The sequence below is a fragment of the Puma concolor genome, chromosome B3 (genome assembly GCF_028749965.1).
Source record: "Puma concolor isolate L17-30 chromosome B3, mPumCon1.1.hap2, whole genome shotgun sequence".
In the NCBI taxonomy this organism is placed as follows: Eukaryota; Metazoa; Chordata; class Mammalia; order Carnivora; family Felidae; genus Puma; species Puma concolor.
Window position 1 is genome coordinate 57093884 of NC_141672.1, and position 24586 is coordinate 57118469.

The 24586-nt window shown below is 34.2% G+C and overlaps 1 long non-coding RNA gene across 1 annotated transcript in view; it reads right to left on the reverse strand.

Annotated features, from left to right (window-relative positions):
• Positions 1–24586, reverse strand: part of LOC147579988 (uncharacterized) — a 154370-nt gene that overhangs the window by 3652 nt on the left and 126132 nt on the right. The window lies entirely within an intron of this gene.

Here is a 24586-nt window from a genome sequence, read left to right on the forward strand (position 1 = left end):
GGTGATTTAACTGTTTGAAATGGCAACCAACCATAGTGATGAAGTTCTGTGTAACATTTTTGGACACAAGAAAGCTATGATTGGCCTTATGGAGAAAATATTTGTGTTAGATGAGCTTCCTTTGGGCATGAGTTATACTGCTTTGGCTATGAGTTCAGTATTACTGAATGAACAATATGGCGTATCCAAAAAGAAGATATTTTTTGATCTCTATGTGAGGGCATTCTGGAAAACGCTAAAGTAACATCTATGGTGATGGAAGAAGCTATGGAAAATATAGAAAAGTGGCTACATTTGTGGATTTATTAGATGATGGATAAGAGCAAAGTGTAGTGGACAGCATTGTTACAGCGCTGAAAACTCACTCACGTGACTATATTCACATTATGGATAGGATGAATAGGAAGGCCCAGGTGCCTCCTGCTGGTTGCTTCAATTCCCTGCCACAGGACCTCTCATCTTCTAAAGTTAGACTGAACTTCACACATAATGTTCTCAAGTTTTCAGGAGTACGAGAGCACAGGAAGTAACGTCTCGTGTGTCCTAGATTCCTGGATTCCTACATCTCTTCTTCTATATCATATTGGCCTGTACAAGTCTCAACTAGTACAGATTCAAGAATATGAATAATTATTTCTTCAAAAGGGGGCCCACGACTGTTATACTGCGCATACATGTGGACAGAAGATGTGGTTCAGTGGAGCCATTATGATAACCATTTACTATACTGGGTATACTTTTTTTCTCTACAAGCTAAGGACAGAATCTTTCCCATTCCATTTGAAATCATGCCATTGGCAGTATAAGCTGAAATTATATGGACTAGTACCCATTTTATATACTGCTGTGAAATTAAGACAACCTAGGTTCTTGTCTTCAACTTGCAATATAAAGTGGCATCTGAATTATTTACTGATTCTTTGAAGCAAACACATAATTCATAATATAATACTGAAAAGGCCTCTAATGATCAGAGAAATTAAATCAATGGGCAAAAATCTGCCCACAATATAGAAGTAGCCACAGAATAATGCTTATACAAAATCTATTAATTGAGTAAAAGATGGATATTATCCCAATGAATTATATAAGGCAAGAATATTCATGGTCTGAAAACTAATAAAAAATATAGTAATAAAATGGAAAACTAAAAGCTAAATATATGCATGAATATAGCAGTAAAAATCATTCACAAATATCCACATCCAAGATGAAAACAAGTGGTAGATAAAGCGTAAGAATGATGAGGTTTAGTTTTAACATTCTTAGTAAAGATACAGAAATTAACATTGTGCCACAATATCTACAAAATATGTAACACCCTAGACATTTGCACAAAAGTTGACTCAAAATGGAACAGAGATCTAAATGACAAATGTGAAACTATAAAACGTCTAGTAGAAAACTTAGAAGAAAATCTAGTTGATATTGAGTTTGGTGATGAGTATTTTTTATAAGGAATTTTTTTAATGTTTATTTTTGAGAGAGAACGAGTATGAGAACAGGGAAGGGACAGAGAAAGAGCAAGCTCCAAGCTCTGAGCTATCAGCATAGAGCCCAACACAGGTCTCAAACCCACAAACTGCAATATCGAGATCTGAGTCGAAGTCCGACGCTTAACAGACTGAGCCACCCAGGCACCCTGGTGATGAGTTTTAAAATGTGACATCAAAAGTAAAATCCATGAAAGAAAAAACATATGTAAAACTTTATTAATATTAAAAGCTTCTGCATTCCCAAAGCCACTGTTAAGAAAATACATACAAGCCAAAGACTGGGAGAAAATAATTGAAAAGCATATATTTATATGCTAGCAGTCTTGATATCCAAATATAGAAAGGATTGATTCATAAACTAAGCAAGAAAAATCAGTTAAAAAAAGACAGTCTGAACAGACAGCAAGGAAGATATACAAATGTCAAAGAAGCAAAGATTATCTACTTCAAATATCATTAAAGAATTGCAAATTAAAACACTGAGGTACTGGTAAATACCTATTACACTGATCAAAATGCAAAAAAAAAAACAAAAACAAAAACAAAAACAAAAACCCTTGAATATGTGGAGCAACAGAAACTCTCATTGCTTGTAGAAATGCAAAATTGTATAGTCACTTTGGAAGATAGTTTCTTTTTTTTTTAATTTTTTTTTCTTTTTTTTTTTTTCAACGTTTTTATTTATTTTTGGGACAGAGAGAGACACAGCATGAACAGGGGAGGGGCAGAGAGAGAGGGAGACACAGAATCGGAAACAGGCTCCAGGCTCCGAGCCATCAGCCCAGAGCCTGATGCGGGCTCGAACTCACGGACCGCGAGATCGTGACCTGGCTGAAGTCGGACGCTTAACCGACTGCGCCACCCAGGCGCCCCTGGAAGATAGTTTCTTACAAAGCTAAATGTAGTTTTACTTTATCATCCAGTAATTACACTCTTAGGTATTTATCAAACTGATTTGAAAAACTATGCCCACATCCACACACAAAAAGTGCACATAAATGTTTATAGCAGTCTTATTAATAATTGCCAAAATATTAAAGCAACCTATATGCTCTAATAAGATGGATTTAAAAAAATTGTGTGGCATCTATACAATGGAATTTATTCAGCAATAAACAAATGAGTGATCAATCCATCATAGACATGGATGAATGTTCAGCGTATATCACTAAATGAAAGAAGTCAACGTGAAAGAATATCCACTGGGGTGCCTGGGTGGCTCAGTCAGTTGAGCGTCCGACTTTGGCTCAGGCCATGATCTCGCGATTCGTGAGTTCGAGCCCCACATCGGGCTCTGTGCTGACAGCTCAGAGCCTGGAGCCTGCTGCAGACTCTGTGTCTCCCTCTCTCCCTGCCCCTCCCCTGCTCGTGCTCAGTCCTTCTCTCTTAAAAATAAAATAAAAAGTGGGGCGCCTGGGTGGCGCAGTCGGTTAAGCATCCGGCTTCAGCCAGGTCACGATCTCGCGGTCTGAGCCCCGCGTCAGGCTCTGGGCTGATGGCTCGGAGCCTGGAGCCTGTTTCCGATTCTGTGTCTCCCTCTCTCTCTGCCCCTCCCCCGTTCATGCTCTGTCTCTCTCTGTCCCAAAAATAAATAAAAACGTTGAAGAAAAAAAGATTTTTTTTTAATATATGAAATTTATTGTCAAATTGGTTTCCATACAACACCCAGTGCTCATCCCAAAAAAGAAATTTTTTAAAATAAAATAAAAAGTTAAAAAATGTAAAAAAAGAGTATCCACTATATGATTGCAATTATATAGCATTCTGGAAGAAGCAAAACTATAGATACAATAAAAAAATTAGCATGTCAAAGGTATAGGGGGAGAAGAGAAGAGTTGAACAGAGAGAGCTCAGAGAATTTTCAGACAGGATAAAGTATTCTCTAGGATGTGTAATTGCAGCTGGCTGACATTATGCCTTTCTCAAACACATTGAAATTTAATGTATAAAAATATTTAAAAACATTTCTTAGGAGGTTGGGGATTCCTAGAATAGAAAGCAGAAGATGACAAAAGAAGCTGACGGTATTTCAACTACCTTTAACATTGTCACTGCCTTAGTCCATTTGGGCTTTGTAAGAAAACACCACTGACTGGATTGCTTATATACAGCAGAAATATTTTGCTGATAGTTCCAGAGACTAGAAGTCTGAGATCAGGTAGCAGGATGGAGGGAGGGAGCTCTTCTGGATTGCAGACTTTATGTACCTTCACATAGTAGAAGGGGCCAGGGAGTTCTATGGGATCTCTTTTGTAAGGGCATTAATCCCACTCATGAGGGCTTCTTCCTCATCATCTAATCACCTTCCACAGGCCCCACTTGACAATACTATCATGCTTGGGGTTAAGATTTAAATATATGAATTTGGGAGGACACAAGACCATAACACTCATAAAGTGGGTGGAGGAAAATGTGCTGAACCAAATAACCATGTAAATGAATGGAATCTTTCAAACTGAAGGTAAAAGAAATTGTACATAGTGTAATCTAGCTAAAAAAAATGTTCCCACAGAGATACATGTTAACAGTTGTGACGGTGCCATCCATGTGTATAGGAATTGAACAATTAAGTAAATGGATAGCAGAAGGTGAAAATCAGGTTTTTTACCTTTGGAATGGGCAATTTACACATAATTATGGGGATGAGATTATAATGATCCATGGGGTAATGGATGAGAATTGGAAGAAATCAGTATACAGACACGTATACAGTTAGATACAGATATATGTATAGATATACAAATATACATAGATTAGCAACATACATGTATTTTGTTGCCCTGAAAACTGAAAGGGCCTAGATGCAAAGAAACTGAGTAGCAATAATTACACTTAGCATTTCAATCATGGTTTCTAATACCATTCACTAAAGGAAGAAATAAGGGCTTCTGATTCAAAGACTGGAGGAGGAACTGCACAAGATGAGCCTGGAGCAGGTTCTAGTTCCAGAGGATGATACAGAGCTTAGCACACATACTCATTCACACGCATGTATGTATGCACGCACACCATGACAGTGGTATGTCAAAGGGACATAGACACCAAATGAAAAAGCTTCTGATGGCCAAAACTGTAACAATTTAAGGGACAAAATAAATACATTAGCACTGGATTATGATTGAAAATATAAAATAGGGGCACCTGGGTGGCTCAGTCGGTTGAGCTTCCAACTTTGGCTCAGGTCGTGGTCTCATGGTTTGTGAGTTTGAGCCCCACATTGGGCTTTGTGCTGACAGCTCAGAGCCTGGAGCCTGCTTCAGACTCAGTGTCTTCCTCTCTCTCTCTGACCCTCTGACCCTCGTTCATGCTCTGTCTCTCTCTGTCTCAAAAATAAACAAACATTAATATATATATTATGGACAGTAGGGAAACCTCACCGGTACCAGTTCAACCAGGTAACCAGTCAGTATCAAAGGGATCAGTGTAGCTGCTGGTATGATCCTTAATATGATGTGATAAAAAATGACAACTTACTTATGTGGTCTTCCTCTCAAAAACCAGTAACTCCAGTCTAAATATGAGGAAAACATCAGACAATTCCCAACAGAGGGACATTCTACATAACACCTGTTAAATTAATTAAACAAGGAGTCATTAAATGGAAGTGGCTTCAATGCTCTGATGGCCCGTGGAGGCAAACCAAAACCCAAGTTTGTAAATTCCTCAAGGTTAAGAAACCAAAACCTGAGGACAACCAATCAGAGTCAACTAGGCTTTCCCAAATAAGGCAAATGCTAAGGACAACCATCACAAACAACCAACTATGTTTTAAGCTAGAGTCAATCAATCAACTTTCTTTGTTTCTGCAATTTAACTATATAGATAGTCCTTGATTTATAATAGTTCAACCTAGGATTTTTTGTTTGTTTGTTTGTTTTTATTTTACAGTGGTGTGAAAGCAATATGCATTAAGTAGAAACTACTTTGATTTTTTTATTTCTTTCCCGGGCTAATAATATGCCAGAGGATATTCTTTTCTGATGCTAGTCTGCAGCAGTGACCCACAGCTCCCAGTCAGCTACACAATCATGACAGGAAACAAGTGATGCACTTATAACCATCCTGTACCCGTACAACCATTCTTTCACTTTCAGTATTGCATTCAATAAATTACATGAGATATCTAGTGCTTTATTATAAAACAAGCATTATGTTATATGATTTTGCCCATTTATAGGCTAATCTAAGAGTTGTGGGCATGTTTCAAGTAGGCATGGCTAAGTAAGCAATGATGTTTGGTAGAATAGGTCTATTAGTTACATTTTTGACTTAGAATATTTTCAGTTTACCATAGGTTTATCAATAAGGACATAACCCCATCATAAGTAGAGAAAGCTTTGTATATTTTCCCCTGGCTCTTGTCAGTGGAGTGCTGCAAACAAGTTCTGGTTTGGCACTACCTGATTCTAATCTAATTTTGCTCAAATCAACTCTTAAAACTGTTAATATGCCTTTGCTTATATTTCAACATAGTTCACCAGAATTCCTCAAAACATACAGCAGAAACAAGGAAAGACTAAGAAACTAATACAAATGAGAGAAGTCCAAGGAAGTAGGACAACTAAATGTACTGTGATGTCCTGGATTGGTGCCTGGAGCAGAAGAAAAGGTTAATAGCTAAAACCTAAGTCTCTAAACAAACAAACAAACAAATAAATAAAGGATGAACTTTAGATATAACAGTATATTTACTTTGGTTCATTAATTCTAATAAATTTATCACAGTAATGCAAAATAATATTTGTAAGGGAAAGCAAATGCAGTGTATATAGGAAATCCTGTACTACATTTGTGACTTTTCTACAAATCTTAAATTGTTCTAAAGTATTTAAAATTATGGCAAATAATTATTCTAAGGAAAATATTTGAAATACTTCTTTACAATCAGCAAAATATTTCCTGTTATCAATATTTTTTTATCAATACTTCTGTTATTCAGAGGAATTAAGTAACACAATTTGACACAATATCAAACGAAAATATGTAACATATTGAATGTGAAAAACAACAGTGTGAATATATATGTGCATACCCAGAGTGCTAAAATTTAAAACAAAGTTAGAGAGCAACTATTGACTTTTTAAGTAAATTTACAAGGCTGGTTGGCAAATCAAAAGAGTAAAAAGGCAACCTATGAATTGGGAGACAATACTTACAAACTATGTATGATTAGGAGTTAATATATAAATAGGAATAGGAATATATAGGAATATATAAATAGGTCCTACAACTCTCAAAGAAAACAGACAATCTAAGAAATGGACCAAGCCGAATAAATATTTCTCCAAGAACAATATACAAATGGCTGACAAGCATTTGAAAGGTGCCCAATATCATTATTCATTAGGGAAATGTTAAAGCCACAATGACATACTACCTCATATCTGTATGGCTGCTACTTAAAAAAAATAAACAGTGACATTTACTGGCAAGAACATGGCAAAATTGGAATTCTGTGTACTGTTGGTGGGATTATAATATAGTATAGCTGCTATGGAAAACAATATGGCAGTTTCTTAAAATATTAAAAATAGAATCACCAGGGGTGCTTGGGTGGCTTCATGGGTTAATTGCACAACTGTTGACTTTGGCTCAAGTCATGATTTTACAGTTCCTGATCAAGCCCCATGTCAGGCTCTCTGCTGACAGCCTCTCCCTCTCTCTGTGCCCTTCTCCCGATCTCAAAAATAAATAAACTTCAAAAAAAATAGAATTACCATATGAGGCAGGAATTCTACTTCTGAGTATGTACTCTAAAGAATTGTAAGCAGTGTCTTGAAGAGATATTTGTACAGTCACGTTCATAGCAACATTATTCATAGTAGCCAAAAAGTGAAAGCAATCTAAGTACCCATTGATAGATGAATGGGTAAGCCAAATGTGGTATATACATACAATTGAATATTATTCAGCCTTCAAGGGGAAGTTCTGAAGCATGCTACCACATGAATGAACCTTGAGGACATTATGCTATATGAAAAAAATCCATTTCAAAAAGACAAATTCTGTATACTTCCATTTATATGAGGTACCCAGAATAGTCACATTCATAGAGAAAGTAGGATGGTGGTTGCCAGGGCAACAATAAAACATTTAAAAATTTGAAAAACTGATAATTGGCTAAAAAGTCATAAAATTAGTCATATTTCCCTGTATCAGTAAAATTTTTTCAACTTCATTTTATTTATTTTTATTAAAACAGAGATAAGGGAGAGAGAGTGAGTGAGCAGGTAAGGGGCAGAGAGAGCATCCCAAACAGTCTCCACACTCAGCATGGAGCCCAACACAGGGCTCGATCTCACAACCATGAGATCACAACTTGAACCAAAATCAAGAGTTGGACGCTTAACCAACTGAACCACTCAAGTGCCCCTAAACCTTGATTTTAAATAAATATAATGCTATTTATAATTACCACACAATTTTAAGGAAATTTAAAATACACATAATAAAATTTATATTTTTTAAATATAAACTTCTTAAATACTACAGTGACACCTTTTATACAGAATTTGTAATTAAAAAGCACATATGAATAACATGTTATTTAAAGATATGTGTAGTAATATTTTTCAAAAGAAGTAATAAGTGCACAATTCAGACTGGTGTTTATCTGTGTGTTAGAGGGTGGGAAGAAGGGCAAATGGAGAACATAAGTGGATGCAAAATAGAAGCAATGTTTGACTTTTGGATGATGGGTTCACATAATTTAAAGAAATAAAATTGAGAAAAAAAAACCAAACCATTTGCCAACAGTGTATGACTATATAGCAGCCACTTTTTAAATTTTCAATGGAAAATGGGACTTGGGAATTCAAACAGTTTACTTCTAAGAATAAATTCTTTACTTGATATTCTTTATGAAGAAAAGCTGAAATATAAATGAACTATATGAAATATAAATGCACTCAGAAGGAAGAATATGATAGCATTTCTCCTTTCTGTGATTCTCTGGAGGCATGATTATGTGGCTACCAGCATATAATGTATGTGGGTTCAGTTTATTCCTCTATTTTACCAGCTACCACAAGGTGGAATCAGCCTATCTGAGAACCTATTTCAGCTGACTTTATTAGAAGTTGTTTAAATGTCATCTTTCTTGGCACATGACCAGCTAGGAGGGAGTGCATCAAATTTCACTTCACTGCTATTACTATAGTTGCATTCTGAATTTTTATGCTCTCATACATCATATTGAGTATAATCATTTTATGTAAATTTGATCTAGAAGTAAGTTAAGAATAACAGTGTTTAAAATGATACAGTAGTGGATCTAGATACAGGAGACCTTAAAACATGGGCCAGCTGATGTGGTCAAATACTCTAAGATCATTTTAAAATTGGCATTTGAGTTTCTAAAAAGGCAGTTAAGTTAAATAACAAATTTATTCAGCTCTAATGAATATTTGATTGGTTTTCAGAGATAATTGCCCTCTATCAGGGTCATAGCATTAACATGAAAATTACTCATTATCTTCTCCATGAGAATTAGAAAAATATCCCTATTAAAGTTTTTGAAGGAGCTTTTCAATGAAATAACTTTGCATATTGTTGGTGTGTGATAATGATTTAAAAATGTCTCTTCAAACATGGTTTATGTATTTATTCGTACTTTTTTAAGTTCACAGAGAATGTCTTCAGAAGCATAGGGATAATACACATTTTTACATGTTTCTTCTGCAGTAGTATTAAAATAGGGAAATAAGAAAGAAAAGTAATAGACCATTATATCCTGTCAGTTTATCCATTATCGATTATTATTCACAATTAGCAGTTCTTAATAAATTTCAATAAATAAAATATTTTGGGGAAAGTAATTTTAAAAGTTAGGTCATACATTATTTTAATTTATTTTTACATTTATTTATTTTTGAGAGACAGAGCACAAGTTGGGGAAGGGGAGACGCAGAATCTGAAGCAGGCTCCAGGCTCCGAGCTGTCAGCACAGAGCCCAACATGAGGCTCGAACTCACCAACCGTGAGATCATGACCTGAGCCGAAATTGGACACTTAACCGACTGGGCAACCCAGGCACCCCTAGGTCATATATTTTGAAAATGTGATATTAAAAAAAAATAAGCTGACAGCCTTTGATAAAGTATAAATGAAAAGATAGAGATGACCAAAAGAAATTCGATATTGATCTTGAATCTGTGGGTTATAAAAGTACATAATTTTTGTGATAGATTTATATATTTGTATGTCCAAATTGGGGCATAAATATTTATAATTATTAGATCTTCTTGGTGGATAGAACCCTTAATTATGATATAATGCCCTTCTTCATCTCTTGTTACAGTCTTTATTTTAAGATCTAGTTTGTCTGATGTAAATATGGCTACTCCAGCTTTCTTTTGATGGCCATTAACATAATAGATAGTTCACATCCCTTAACTTTCAATCTGCAGGTGTTGTTAGGTCTAAAATGGGTCTCTGTGAGCAGCATATAGATGGGTCTTGTTTTTGTACCCAGTCTGATACATGATTTTTTTATTGGAGCGTTTCATCCATTGGCATTTATAGTGAGTACTGAAAGATATGAATTTAGTGGCATTGTGTTGCCTGTAGAGTTGGAGTTTCTAGTGATGTTCTCTGGTCCTTTCTAATCTTTGTTGCTTTTGGTCTTATTTGTTTTGTTTCATCTTTTCTCCCATCATAGAAGAGAGTCCCTCTTAAAAGTTTTTGCAGGGTTGGTCTAATGGTCATGAGAACTCTTTCAGTTTTTGTTTGGGAAACTCTTTATCCCTCCTTCTACTTTGAAGGAAGCTTTGCTGGATAAAGAATTCTTGGCTGCATATGTTTTTTTTCTGATTCAGCACATTAAATATATCCTGCCACTCTTTTCTGGCCTGCCAAGTTTCTGTGGATAGGTCTGCTGTGACCCTGCCCTGTCTTCCCTTTAGGTTAAGGATATTTTTTTCCCTTGCTGCTTTCATAATTCTTTTGTTTTCTGTGTATTTTGTCAATTTGACTATGATATGCCTTGGTGGTGGCTGGTTTTTGTTGAATCTAATGGGAGTTCTCTATGCTTTTTGGATTTTGATGTCTGTGTCTTTCCCTAGATTAGGAAAGTTTTCCTCTATAATTTGCTCACATAAACCTTCTGCCCCTTTTTCTATCTCTTCATCTTGAGGGACCTCTATTATTTGGAAGTTATTCCTTTTTAGTAAGTCACCGAGTTCTCTAAGTACTCTATCATGCTTTTTTGCCTTTGTTTACCTCTTTTTTTCTGTTTCATTATTATCCATAATTTTGTCTTCTATATCACTGATTTACTGCTCTGCTTTGTCCATCCTTACCATCATGGCATCCATTAGACATCGCATCTTGGTTATAGCATTTGTAATTTCATCCAGACTAGATTTTACTTCTTTTATCTCTGCAGAAAGGGATTCTATGCTTTTTTCAACAGCAGCTAGTCCAAAGAAGACATCCAGATGGCTAACAGACACATTAAATAATGGTTAATACCACTCATCATCAGGGAAATACAAATCAAAACCACAATGAAATACCACCTCACACATCTCAGAATGGCTAAAATTAACAACTCAGACAACACAGATGTTGGCAAAGATGTGGAGAAAGAGGAACCCTTTTGCATTGCTGGTGGGAATGCAAACTGGCGTAGTGACTCTGGAAAACAGTAGGGAGGTTCCTCAAAAAATTAAACACGGAACTACGCTATGACCCAGCAATTGAACTACTAGGTATTTATACAAAGGATACAGGAGTGCTGTTTTGTAGGGGCACATACACCCCAATGTTTATAGCAGCACTATTGACAACAGCCTATGTATGTAAAGAGTCCAAATGTCCATCAATGGATGAATGGATAAAGAACATGTGGTATATATGTACAATGGAATATTACTCAGTGATCAAAAAGAATGAAATATTGCCATTTGAAACAACATGGATGGAACCAGAGTATAAGTGAAATAAGTCAGTCAGAGAAAGACAAATATCATATAACTTCACTCATATGTGGAATTTAAGATACAAAACAGATTAACATAAGGGAAGGGAAGCAAATAATATAAAAACATAGAGGGAGTTAAACCATAAGAGAGTTTTAAATACAGATAAACTTAACGTTGCTGGAGGAGTTGTGGGTAGGGGGGTGGGATAAATTGGCAAGGGGCATTAAGGAGGACACTTGTTGAGAAGATCACTGGGTGTTATATGTAAGTGATGAATCACTAAATTCTATTCCTGAAATCATTATTATGCTATATGTTAAATAACTTGGATTTAAATTTTTAAAAAATAATAAAAAAGAAAAAAGAATCATCGTGTCAATTTAAAAAAAAGTACATAAAATACTTATCTCACAAGTAAAACTAATATGCTGGAATTCCACATCAAACTATAGCAGAAAATATCCAACTGAGGCACAGAGAATGGAGGAGTTTGTGGGAATCAAGTGTCTAACATACATTTGGTCTAATACTTCTTGAGTAAAATGGCTGTACATTATAGAAATAAAATGCCTGAAATTTCTCGAAGGATCTCTGGCATAAGAATAAAATTATGGTATTTCCACATGGAATTTGCTAGAGAAATATTTCAATATGACACAACAGAAAGAAAAGTCTGAGAGATTGATTTTGGTAGCTAAGAGCCCATGGTTGTGTGCAAACTGTTACAAAATAGATAATAGAAAAATTAGGCCATTCAAATAATTTTTAAAAATGATGGTGTTAAGGGATAAAAGTTAGAACTATTAAAATAACAACAAATAGAGAGTAGCACTCAATAGCATCAACTACATGAGGGCAAATCACGATTATGGTAATCGTTTTACTAGTGAGTCACTATAGGATTATAGTTAACACAGAAGATGTTAACACAGAAGAGTGATAGTATTTTCTTTACTTAAATGTGCTGCCATAAAGTCTCCCCCTATCCTAATGACATATCTTTAATATTATCATTTATGACATAGCTTAAATACCCATTCTCCCAAGAAAAATCATCCTTGTCTACTTCAATTCTCTTTGTTCTCTATGTACAGTTTGATACAGCATTTATCACATTGATGCTAGTATCATATTTCAAACATTCTAAATGCATATTTTTCTACATTATAATACCTCTGAAGTTTGGATGTGTGTTATAATTTATGTGATACCAGAGAATTAGATCAATTTTATTTTTTTTTAATTTTTTTTCAACATTTATTTTTGGGACAGAGAGAGACAGAGCATGAACGGGGGAGGGGCAGAGAGAGAGGGAGACACAGAATCGGAAACAGGCTCCAGGCTCTGAGCCATCAGCCCAGAGCCCGACGTGGGGCTCGAACTCAGGGACCGCGAGATCATGACCTGGCTGAAGTCAGACGCTTAACCGACTGCTCCACCCAGGCGCCCCTAGATCAATTTTAATTGGCAGCATTTATTTTCCTTCTTAAGAGTATATAGAATAATTGTGCTGTAATCCATGGCAAGAAAGAGTTGCTGAAAGGCGGTGATATATATCTTTATCAGTCGACAGGGAGTCCTCAAAGGTGAGATGCAAATCTTAATCTTTAATGGTTTTTAGAGGCCCAAAGAGTGCTTGTCATGTAATAGATGAGCAAAACATGGTTAAATCATGGTACTTATAATTATCAGTGTAATAATTATTGTCCATTACAAATAAGAAATCTTTAAAACTTTTAGAACATATAGTCCAAAAGTTGAGGGATGCCTGGCTGGCTCAGTCAGTTAAGTGTCCGACTTCAGCTGAGGTCATGATCTCATAGTTAGTGAGTTTGAGCCCTGTGTCGGGCTCTGTGCTGACAGCTCAGATCCTGGAGCCTGCTTCGGATTCTGTGTCTGCCTGTCTCTCTGCCTCTTCCCTGCTCTCTGCCTCTCTCTCAAAAATAAACATTAAAAAAGTTGAAATAAAAATAGTAGCATATATCCTCAATTATAGATTATTTACATTAAGAAGGAAGCAGTGTTTTTTTCAGTACATTCAAAATCACAAAAATAGAAAGCAGGTCCATATAATTTAGGGAGGAATAGTGTAAATAACTAATAAAAATAACCAGATATCAAAGTCTAGGACAGTTTGACAAATTTAAGAGAAAAATACTTGAGGTAAAATTCACCCCAATCACTAACTGGTCATTTTGCATTATGAGTATCGTGACCACATAATTCCCTGTCTAAAACGATAAATTGGATAGAATTATAAAAAAAGGATATTATGAAATACCATGTTAGGATACTTTTATAAACCAGAATAGACTCAACCCTAGGGGCTAGGACCATAGCCCTAACTCCATAACTCAGAGAAAGAATCAAAAAATTCTATGTATTTTCCTCCATATCTATACTGATCACTTTTGTTAAGGATCTTATCAGCCGCCACTGGACTTTTTAAAACGACTGGATTGAGGTATAATAAACCTCACCCATTGAAAGTGTAGAAGTGGACATTTCTAGAAATGTATCTACTATGAAACAACAACTGCAATCAAGATACAAAACATTCCCTTTACCCTGATTTGCTGTCCATCCCTGCATCTACTTCCAGTCCCATGCAACGTCTGTAGTGTTTTGTCTATATGTATGTTAGTTTGTAATTGAATGTTATGTAAATGGAATAATACACATGACTGTTTAGCACATGGCTTCTGCCAGCATAATAATTTTAATAATCATCTGTATTGTTTCATGTATCAGAAGTTAATTCTTTTTATTATTAAGTAGTATTTCATTCTATAAATACACAGTTTTGTTTTTACATTCACCTGTTGATGGACATCTGATTATTCTTTTTTTCCCCACCTCTGGTCTTTGGTAAATAAGGCTGTATAAATTTTTGTTTAAAAAATTTGTATGGACATATGTTTTCATTTATCTTGGAGTAGAATATCTAGGTCATATAAGAGCTCTATGTTTAACTTTATAAAAACAGTCAATAGCTTTCCAAAGTAGTTGCCCCATTTTCAAGACTCACTAACAAGATAGTTCCTTCATACTTTCTTTAGATTATTTTTGTCTGTGTTATTTTTTTTCCCATTTGTCCTTTTTAAATGCTTTTTAGTTACATTCCTGTAGGTGTGTGGTGTTATCACAGTGCAGCTTTAATTAGCATTCCCCTAAGGAGTAATGAGTTTAAGCAATTTTTATGTGTAATTGACTATCCATGTATTTTCTTTTGTAAAGTGTTTGTTTACATTTTGACCATTTTTAATTGGATTCTTATCTTATTGAGTTGTGTTATTACATATATACACATATTCTGGATATGTATAGATCTGTTTACTTTAAATATTTTATATAAACCTGTGACTTGCCTTTTGTTTTCTTAAAAGTTGCTTTGGAAGAGCTAAAGTTTTAATCTAACTAAAATCAAGTGTCATATCATACTGTACATAATTATTTTATTAAGTAGTGCTATACAATGGAAACATTGCAATTTATATGACTTCACCAGGAATACTACTTTTATTCTGAGCCTAGATACTTTTAGAGAAAAATCAGTGAGAAATTTAAAATATTGAAAATCAACTGTTTAATGAACTTTATGAGGTGCATATAGATTAAAATATTCTCTGTGTTAATGAAACTTTACTCTTCTCATATGTAAACTTGTAAAAAATCTAATTTTTAAATAACTAATTGTTTAACCTAAGTTTTGAAAATAATCTCTTTTAGTTAATTTTAATTTTTATTTATTTTGGGGTATAATATTAATTTGCTACTTTATTCTAAGGTGTGGCACACATTAAGTGCCTATTGGATTTTTTTTTATTATTTTAGAGAGAGAAGGAGAGTGCATGAGTGGGGCAAAGCCTTTCACAACCATCGGTCACGACCTGAGCCAAAATCAAGGGCCAGATGTTCAACCAATTAAGCCACTCAGGTGCCCAAATGCCTATTGTATTATTCTTTTTACAATATCTCTTGTATTTTGATAGCCTATCAAAAATGTGTTCTCAAAATTTTTAGTTACCAGAGAACATATATGTACATCCACACTGGTGAGATTTCATATACAAAATACATATTTTGCTATAAATTTTTCATGACTTTCTTGTTTTGACAATATACAATGTTGGCCCAGTTCATTACTTGGGATATTATCTCTTCATCTTCTCTAATTAAGCAGTCTGTTTATGTCTTGACATACTATATCTACTTCGTTAAAGTTTTTCTTTTTTCTTTTATCATTTGTAAATAGATCTCATATTATTATATATGCTTATACCAAATTTTAACCATATTCAACTGTACTATTTTTAGTTTTCAGCACCTTATGTATAGGACAATTTCAGATCTTATTTATTTTAAAAATCAAATATAAATTACAAGCATATATAAAAGCCTGCATTTTTTAGTGTTATCATACTTTACCACACCTCCAGCGCTCTGTCCTGTGAATGTGTCCAGTCAGCTTGCCCCAGGAGCTGTGGATCTTGTGCAGGTTAGGTCGATTTGGGGCTCAGTGACCAGACGTTAGTCACAAGAGGTGGCCTGGAGAATGGATCATTCCCATTGGCCTGTAATAATTTGATGAGATATTTTTAATTTGAGTAACAAATGTGTGGATTCTCTACTACCCCACATTTGATTTGTTAAATTTGAGGTGATTGAAAATTTTCAAAAAAAATAATATATAATAATGAAATAATCAAATAGTAGGTATTGTTTATCAGATAAATAAAAATAAAATCACATAATTATATAAATTACACTTAATTTGTGTAACATTATCCTTACATCTCCTTGATTACTGACAGTGATACCAACATAGTATTGGTCAGGGTTATCAAAATATGCAGAAGCACAGCCTGGAAAATTAGCATGGACCATAGGCCTAGTGAAACTGAATTGGTTTTCTTCATCAGACACAAACTGAAACTGAGAAAGAATGCAAATAACTGTCCTGTCTCAATTGCTTTTACAAATAAATCAACCTAAATTGAATGTTTTTCTTCTAGAAATTTATCTACACGCAGTAAAATACAGAAACCAAATCACATTCAGTGAGTGAATTTACATGACAATATACACTTGTTAAATTTTGTGCAAAAGTTACCTTTAAAGGAAAAAAAAATATTAATAGCATTAAAAATGAGATTGCTTTCAAAATGACCACCAGTTTTTATGCTTGCATCATCGACAATGTACATTAATTTTTTTTCCTCTATTTTGGTATGTAGCACATGGGATTTCAGTCAAATCAATCTAAAACCATTGTGCTCCTTGTACATTATTTACAGTAACATTTTAATCCTGAATCCCATATGGTGTATCCCTCAATGCAGGGAAAATTGATTTCAATGTTGATAAGTAAAATGAATTTCTTTTTTCACATCCAGGGTAAAATCTCCCTTGTTTTCTTCTAAAGCAGATAGACCTCGGTGACCTTTATGATAACTTATTCTTTTAAGCAAATAAAAGAATTGCTCTCACCATTTTAATGTTTAACAAGAGTGTAAAACTATGAAGCAGAATAACTGTAATAATTTTAACCTAACAAGAAATGTAATTCAGATACTGATTAGGACATTTTACTTAGAAGAGGTGATTACGATTTTATTGCCTTTAAATTATATAGAAATGCTGTTATTCTGTCATATGTTTTAAATTCTGCCAAAGTTAAACCCAGTCTATTAGAGATTGGGTTATAACTAACCTTACTAACCTTACACTTAATGGGTACTACTTTAAAACATTGTGACATTCTAGAATCTACATATTAACTATAGTGTACTGCATTTGGCAAAGACTGGTTATTGTCCACTTTTTATTAGCATACAGCTAGACTCTATTTCCCAGTTTCTCTTGCATTAGGCAAGGTTGTGTGACTATATGCTGGTGCATGAAATGTGGGAAGAAGTAATGTGCACTATTTCCAGGTTTAGCCCATAGAAATCTCCCACAGAGGATAGTTTTGGTCATTTTCCTGTCCAGCTGGATGGAACATAGACAGCTTCCAACATAAACTTAGTACTCGTGTGGTGAAAAATGCAAAGTTCCAAAATGGAAGAAGTCTGGATCACAACTAGGAAGTGTCATCCAATCTGCAACATCAACATTAGGTTATTAGGTAAGTAAGGGAGAAACAATGTAAGTATTTCAAATTTGGAAATTTATTAATTTTAATAGTTAACTTTAGCTAATATAATGTAGGTTAAAAAACACACACACACTGAACTAAGAATTGGAAGATTAGTACTAATATCTCTGGTCTTCAACCAATTATACTGTGACTTTATCAGAGTTCAAGACCTCATTTTCTTCACCTGTATGGTGTTAGAAGTTTATTAGTTTGTATGTACTTTGTCATATTCTCTTATGTTCCAGGAACTCATTATAGGATAAGGCAGACACAGTACTTGTCCTCATGGATCTCATAGTCTTCATGGCACTATAAGCATGGCACTATATTATATGATGGGAGTCTAAATGATGCACAAGTCTCAACGTAGGTGAAAGCAAAAACTCCACTCTGCAAGTTATACTGAACCTTAAAATAAAATAATGCAAATTATGTTAGCAAAAGGTGAGTGTTTCAGCAGAAGGAAATACACATATGAACACCACAAAGAACATAGTCCATTTTCTTTTTATATTTTCTGTGGTAACTTTTCAAATGTGGTATGATGGATATATAACATTATATTAGTCTCAGGTATATAACATGATTTGATATCTGTATATGTTGTGAAATAATCACCACAATAAATCTAGTTAACATCTGTCACCATTCAATACATAGTTACAATTATTTTTAGTGTGTCTGATGAGAACTTTTAGGATCCACTCTTAGCAACTATTAAATATGCAATACAGTATTATTAATGATAGTCACCATATTGTACATTAATTACATCCCTGTAACTTTTATAACTAGAAGTTTATACCTTTTGACTCCCCTCACCCATGTCACTTGTCCCTTAACCTCTACCTGTGGCATCCACCTATCAGTTCTCTATAAGCTTGGTTTCCTTTGTTTGTTTTAGATTCTATATATATATGAGACAATATGGTATTTTTCTTGCTCTGACTTCACGTAGCAAAATGTCCTGAATGTACATTCATATTGTCACAAATGGCAAGGTTTCCCTAGTTTTATGGCTAAATAATATTCCATGGTGTGTGCACACATGTGTGTACTCTATATTTTCTTTATTTATTTATCCATCAATGTACATTTAGGTTGTCTTCTTATCTTGGCTATTATAAATAATATTGCAATGAACATGAAAATGCATATATCTTTTCAAGTTAGTGTTTTCATTTTCTTCAAATAAACACCCAGAAGTGGAAATGTTGGATCATATGGTTGTTCTATTTTGAATTATTTTGGAACCTCCATACTGTTTTCCACGGCGGCTGTACCAAGTTACATTCCCACCAGGAGTACACCCACCAGGAGTACACAAAGGTTCTCTTCATATCCTCACCAACACTTTTGAGTTATCTTTTTGATGATCACCACTGTAACAGTTGTGAGGTGATATCTCATTGTGGTTTAGAGTTGCATTTCCCTGGATGTTGATGCATCTTTTGGTATGTCTGTTGGCCATCTGTATGTCTTCTTTGGAAAAATATCTATTCAGATACTATGCCCTAATTTTTTAATTAGATTGTTTTTATGCTATTGTGTTATATGTGTTTTTAATATAGTTTAGGTATTAACTATTTATTAGATATATTATTTGAAAATATTTCTATGTAGTAGGTTGCCTTTTCATTTTGCTGATTTTTGCTTGTTTTTTGTTGTTGCTGTTGCACAGAAGCTTTTTAGTTTGATGTAGTCCCATTTGTTAATTTTTGCTTTTGTTGCTTTTGCTTTTGTTGTCAAATCCAAAAATAATTCATCGCCAAGACTAATGTTAAGGAGCTTACCAGCTAGGTTTTCTCCTAGGAATTTTATGATTTCAGATCTTATGTTCAAGTGTTTAATTCATTTTAAGTTAATTTTTTGTGTATGGTTAAGGTAGAGGTCCAGTTTCATTCCATTGCATGTGACACTCTTTAAGAGGAAACTGTCCTTATTGTGTATTTTTTGCTCCACTGTTGTAAATTAATTGACCATGTATATGTGGATTTATTTTTGGACTGTCCTGTTCCACTGATCTGTGTGTGTGTTTTTATGATTACTAGAGCTTTGTAGTGTAGTTTTAACCTGGAGTGTATGACTCAGCTTTGTTCTTTTTTCTAAAGATTGCTTTAGCTATTCAGGGCTTTCTTTAGTATGGATATTTTAACACTACTAACTCTTTCAGTCCTTGAGCATGTAAAAGCTTTCCATTTATTTGTGTCTTCTTCAGTTTCTCTCATCAATGTCTTCAGTTTTTGGAGGACAGGTTTTCCACCTCTTTAAATTTATTCTTAGGTATTTTATTCTTTCTGATGTAATTGTAAATAGGAGTATTTCCTTAATTTCTCTGATAGTTCATTATCAGTGTGTAGAAATGCAATACATTAATTTTTTTTAAATTCTTTTATAGTTTATAGTTTGGGGCCACTTAGGAGAACTTTGCTAGATACAAATTCACTAAGATTTTCTCCTGGATTTTCTTATAAAATTTTGAAGTTTTACCTCATACATCCTATCCTCTGATCAATTTTAACATTGGTATTAGTGTAATACTGTAATGCAATGTTTGAAGTTCATGTTTTTTGACATCTGGCTATACAGTTGTAACAGGACTATTTGCTGAAAGGATTATCTTTTTGTCATTAACTTGTATTGGCAGCTTTGTCAAAAATTTATCTATCTTAGAATCAAACTATTTCTGTATTCTGTTCTATTATTCCAAATCTCTATCTTTATGTCAGTGCCACATTGTTTTAATGTGTGTAGCTTTATAAGTCATCCAGAAATTGAATAGTATCTTGGTCTTCTCATAAAACATTTTTGCTATTCTGGTCTCATTCTTAGTGTTAGTTGTGTGTGTGTGTGTGTGTGTGTCTTTTCTCTTTCTGTTACAATTAGCAAGAGTTTGTTAATATTATTAATCAGAGCAGTGAACAAGCATTTGGTATTACTGATTTTCAATATATTTGCCATTTCATTGATTTCCACACATTATATATTGATTCTGCTTGTTTTATATTTAATTATTTTAAGTTTATTTATTTTGAAAGAGAGAGAGAGCGAGAGAGAGAGCAAGCAGGGAGGGGCAGAGAGAGAGGAAGAGGGAGAGTCCCAGGCAGGCCTCATGGTGTTGGTGCAGAGCCTGACATGGAGCTTGATCCCACAAACCCATGACATCATGACCTAAGCCAAAATCAAGTCAAGTTCTTCACCAACTGAACCACCCTGGTGCTCTTTATATTTAATTTGATATCCTGTTTTTAAGGTGGAAACTTAAGACATTGATTTGAGACCTTTCCTCTTTTCTAATATAACCATTACTGCTATAAATTCTAAGTGTATTGTTAAATGTGTATTCCATAAATATAGAAATACTATGTTTTCACTTTCATTCAGTTTCAAATACTTTTTAATTTCTTTTTGATTGTTCTGTTAACCCATATATTATACAGAACTGGATTTTTCAGTATCAACATGTTTGTGGGGATATATCAAATGCCTTTTCATTATTGATTTAAAATTTAATTTAATTGTGGTCTGAGAATATATTTTGGATTATTTGAATAATTTTAAATTTATTTACAACCCAGAGTATGTAGTGTGATGATGGATAATTTACATGAAGCTTAAATAATATGTATCCTACTGTTTTTATTGAAATGGTATATATAAAGTACCTCTTTCAAGTGGGTTTTCAATATTAATACTTTTACCAACTTACTCATATTCTACTTACTTACCAATAAGTGAAAATTTGTTGAAATCTGAATTGATTATGAATATATATGTCTTTGATTTTATATTTTTAATGTTTGCTCTCTTTAAAGTCCATAGGGACACCTGGGTGGCTCAATTGATTAAGCATCAGACTCTTGATTTCAGCTCAGGTCATGATCACACGGTTCGTGAAATTGAGCCCCATGTCAGGCTCCATTCAGACAGTGTGGAGCCTGCATGGGATTCGCTCTCTCCCTTTCTCTCTCCCCACCCCCCATGCCCCCGCCTCTCTCAAAAAAAAAAAAAAAAAAAAACCAAAAAAAAAAAAAACACCACCTTTTCAAAAAAGTGCATAAACATTAATTTTTAAATATCCTGTTGACTAAAGAATAGAATAGAAAAATTAGATAGATTTTAAACTCCGATTAATATTAATGAAGAACATTTAAAAAGCCTATTGAAAAATTCTCATTTAATTTTCAAGGTATTTGGAATATGCTGAGCGACAGAGAACAACATATCTATGATAAGGAAACCTTTAAAGTAAGAATTCATTAATAACTTAGTCCTAAACCATAGCTGTGGAAACAAGATTTGTGGCAGATTCAGGCAAATGGCTCTGAAATGTCATAATGTAGATAAATATTTGGGCATGAATGATAGAAGAGGTTCAAGGTATCAGTCTGGCCGACTAAAAAAAACACTGTCTCAGTAGCATATGGGTCTTTCAAAGAAAGTTGACTTCTGAATGAAATATCATATTATAATTGTCATGGCTGATGCTCTTCACTTGGAAGTCTTTAATGAGAAAAGAAAAAAAAAATAGAACAAAAAAGGAAAAAACAAAAGCAAAGCAAGCTACTCTTTGGGACCTTGATTGAAAATTTTAGAAATTATGAAAGGGAATGTTCTTATAAGAATAGGGAACTGTAAATTCCAGTATTTTCATGACTTGACAAAGTTTTTTAAAAATGCATTTGAAAGACATACCTAAAGAAATGTATCATTTTTTAAAACCTAAGAACAATTTTGTTCTTATATGCCATGTCACACTTCATAGAAACTAGTATTTCACAAGTGATTAGAGAATTAATGCAAATATACTCAAGACGAGTTACTCAGTAACACATGGCCCCTTTTAGCTGATTACCTAATTATATTAGCAGAGACAGATGTTTCTCAATGGCTCTCTCTGAAACAGGATGTTGTTTTTGGTTTGATGATTTTATATCTACTTACTTCTAAGTAATTTGATAGACTTGGTATTTAAGGTGGTAGTTTCAACATATACAATATTTTTACAATAAATTCTGAATCCAAACACTAAAGTGAATAATCTATGACAACAATGAATCAAATACGAATGTTTACAACAGCAAGAGCAATTAGCTAAGTGATTATGGCTTTTAACATTGTTAAGAGAGAGAAAATTTATGTGTGTGTGTGTGTGTATTCCAAACAACAAATGCTATTTAAAAACATATTCAAGTTAAGATATCCAGAACCTTGTACAATTTTAAAGGTAATGTATTTTGGGGCACCTGGGTGGCTCTGTTGGTTAAGCATTCGACTTTGGCTCAGGTCATGATCTCACAGTCCATGGGTTTGAGCCCCATGTCAGGCTCTGTGCTAACAGCCCAGAGCCTGGAACCTACTTCAGATTTTGTGTTTCCCTCTCTGCCCCTACCCTGCTCACACTCTGTCTCTCTCTCAAAAATAAATAAGCATTAAAAATAAAATAAAATAAAAGGTAACATATTTCAAATTATTATTTACAATTTAAAATTTAATATCTTAAAGGAAAAATATTAATGTCTTAGCTTACAACATTTACATGTGAAAACACAAACGATATTTATAAAGAACTTAACAAGCACTTCACCAAAGAAGAAAAAGAGCTGACAAATAAGCATATGAAAAGATGTTCCACTTCATATGCCATCAGGAAAAGGGAAATTTAAACAAATTAAAACAATTAAAACGAGATACCACTACACATCTATTAGAGTGGCTAAAAGGACATGAAGCAATAGGAACTCTCACACATCGCTGCAAAATGGTATAGCCTCTTTGGGAGATACTTATTTTTTCTGGTGACTATTTCCTTTTTTGTTGCTGAATCACACTTGTATGTTTTGTGTGTGATCTAATTTTTTTAATTGTTTCCCAGAGGTATTTTATCAAATAACAGCAGAGACTGAAATAAAGAATATTCACTTTGAGAAAAGAGTACTCTTTTTCCTTACAGGTAACATGAGTGTGGCTAAATCATTCTCATCTTCGGTTGTGAGCAGTGTCTGGATTTGTTGCGGGTTTAGTCTGATGTAGTTTAGCAATGTATTCAAATATTTTTTGGGGAGAATCATGCCACTCATTTCAGAGTTGGAGATCAGAGCAGTGGTGAAATGCTAGTGATATATGTGATTCTTGGTCAGGAAACTCTTACAGACTGGCCACCTGGTTTGTGTTCACCAGGGGCATCTTTTTGCTCTCTAATCTCATTTCTTGTTTCTGTTTTTGGGAGATCTTTCAGCCTTGTTCTCCTTCCTACCTGCCATTATTAGAGAGGGGTTGGCATTCCTTAGATTGGTTTCTCTTAGCTTTTATGCCCCATTCTCCTCTTTCAGGTGTCAAACTGTATGTACAGTTGTGTGTGTGTGTGTTCAGGCTGGGAGAATTAGAGGGTAGATATAGAGGAGTTCTGCCTGGTAAACAGACTATTTTGTTTTAAAAAAAATTTTTTTTAAATATTTATTTATTTTTGAGACAGAGCATGAATGGGGGAGGGTCAGAGAGAGGGAGACACAGAATCCGAAACAGGCTCCAGGCTCTGAGCTGTCAGCACAGAGCCCGACGCGGGGCTCGAACCCACGGACCGTGAGATCATGACCTGAGCCGAAGTCGGCCGCTTAACCGACTGAGCCACCCAGGAGCCCCTACTATTTTGTTTTATTTACATATATTTGTAGTTTTACTGTTCTTACAAATATGGTAGTCTTAGTGCTGATCACTATCTTGTGGCTGGATAACTGCACAATTTATGTGTTTAATAACACTTCCCAAGAAAATTATATGTAAGTATAATAGACATATTTGCCCCTTGTGTAAATTGACAATAGTCCCTCCTCACATGTAGAAATATGAAGATTCATGAATATTTAAATTCATAAAAGGTATTATATGCTATGTGAAATTTCATAATCAATGTTATAGTTCTGAATTGTAAATGTATATACAAATATTCTAAATATGTTAGCGTATTTGTAGATGTGGTGTGTTATACATACCTTTCTAAAATATAATGTCTTTCTATATCATCTGGT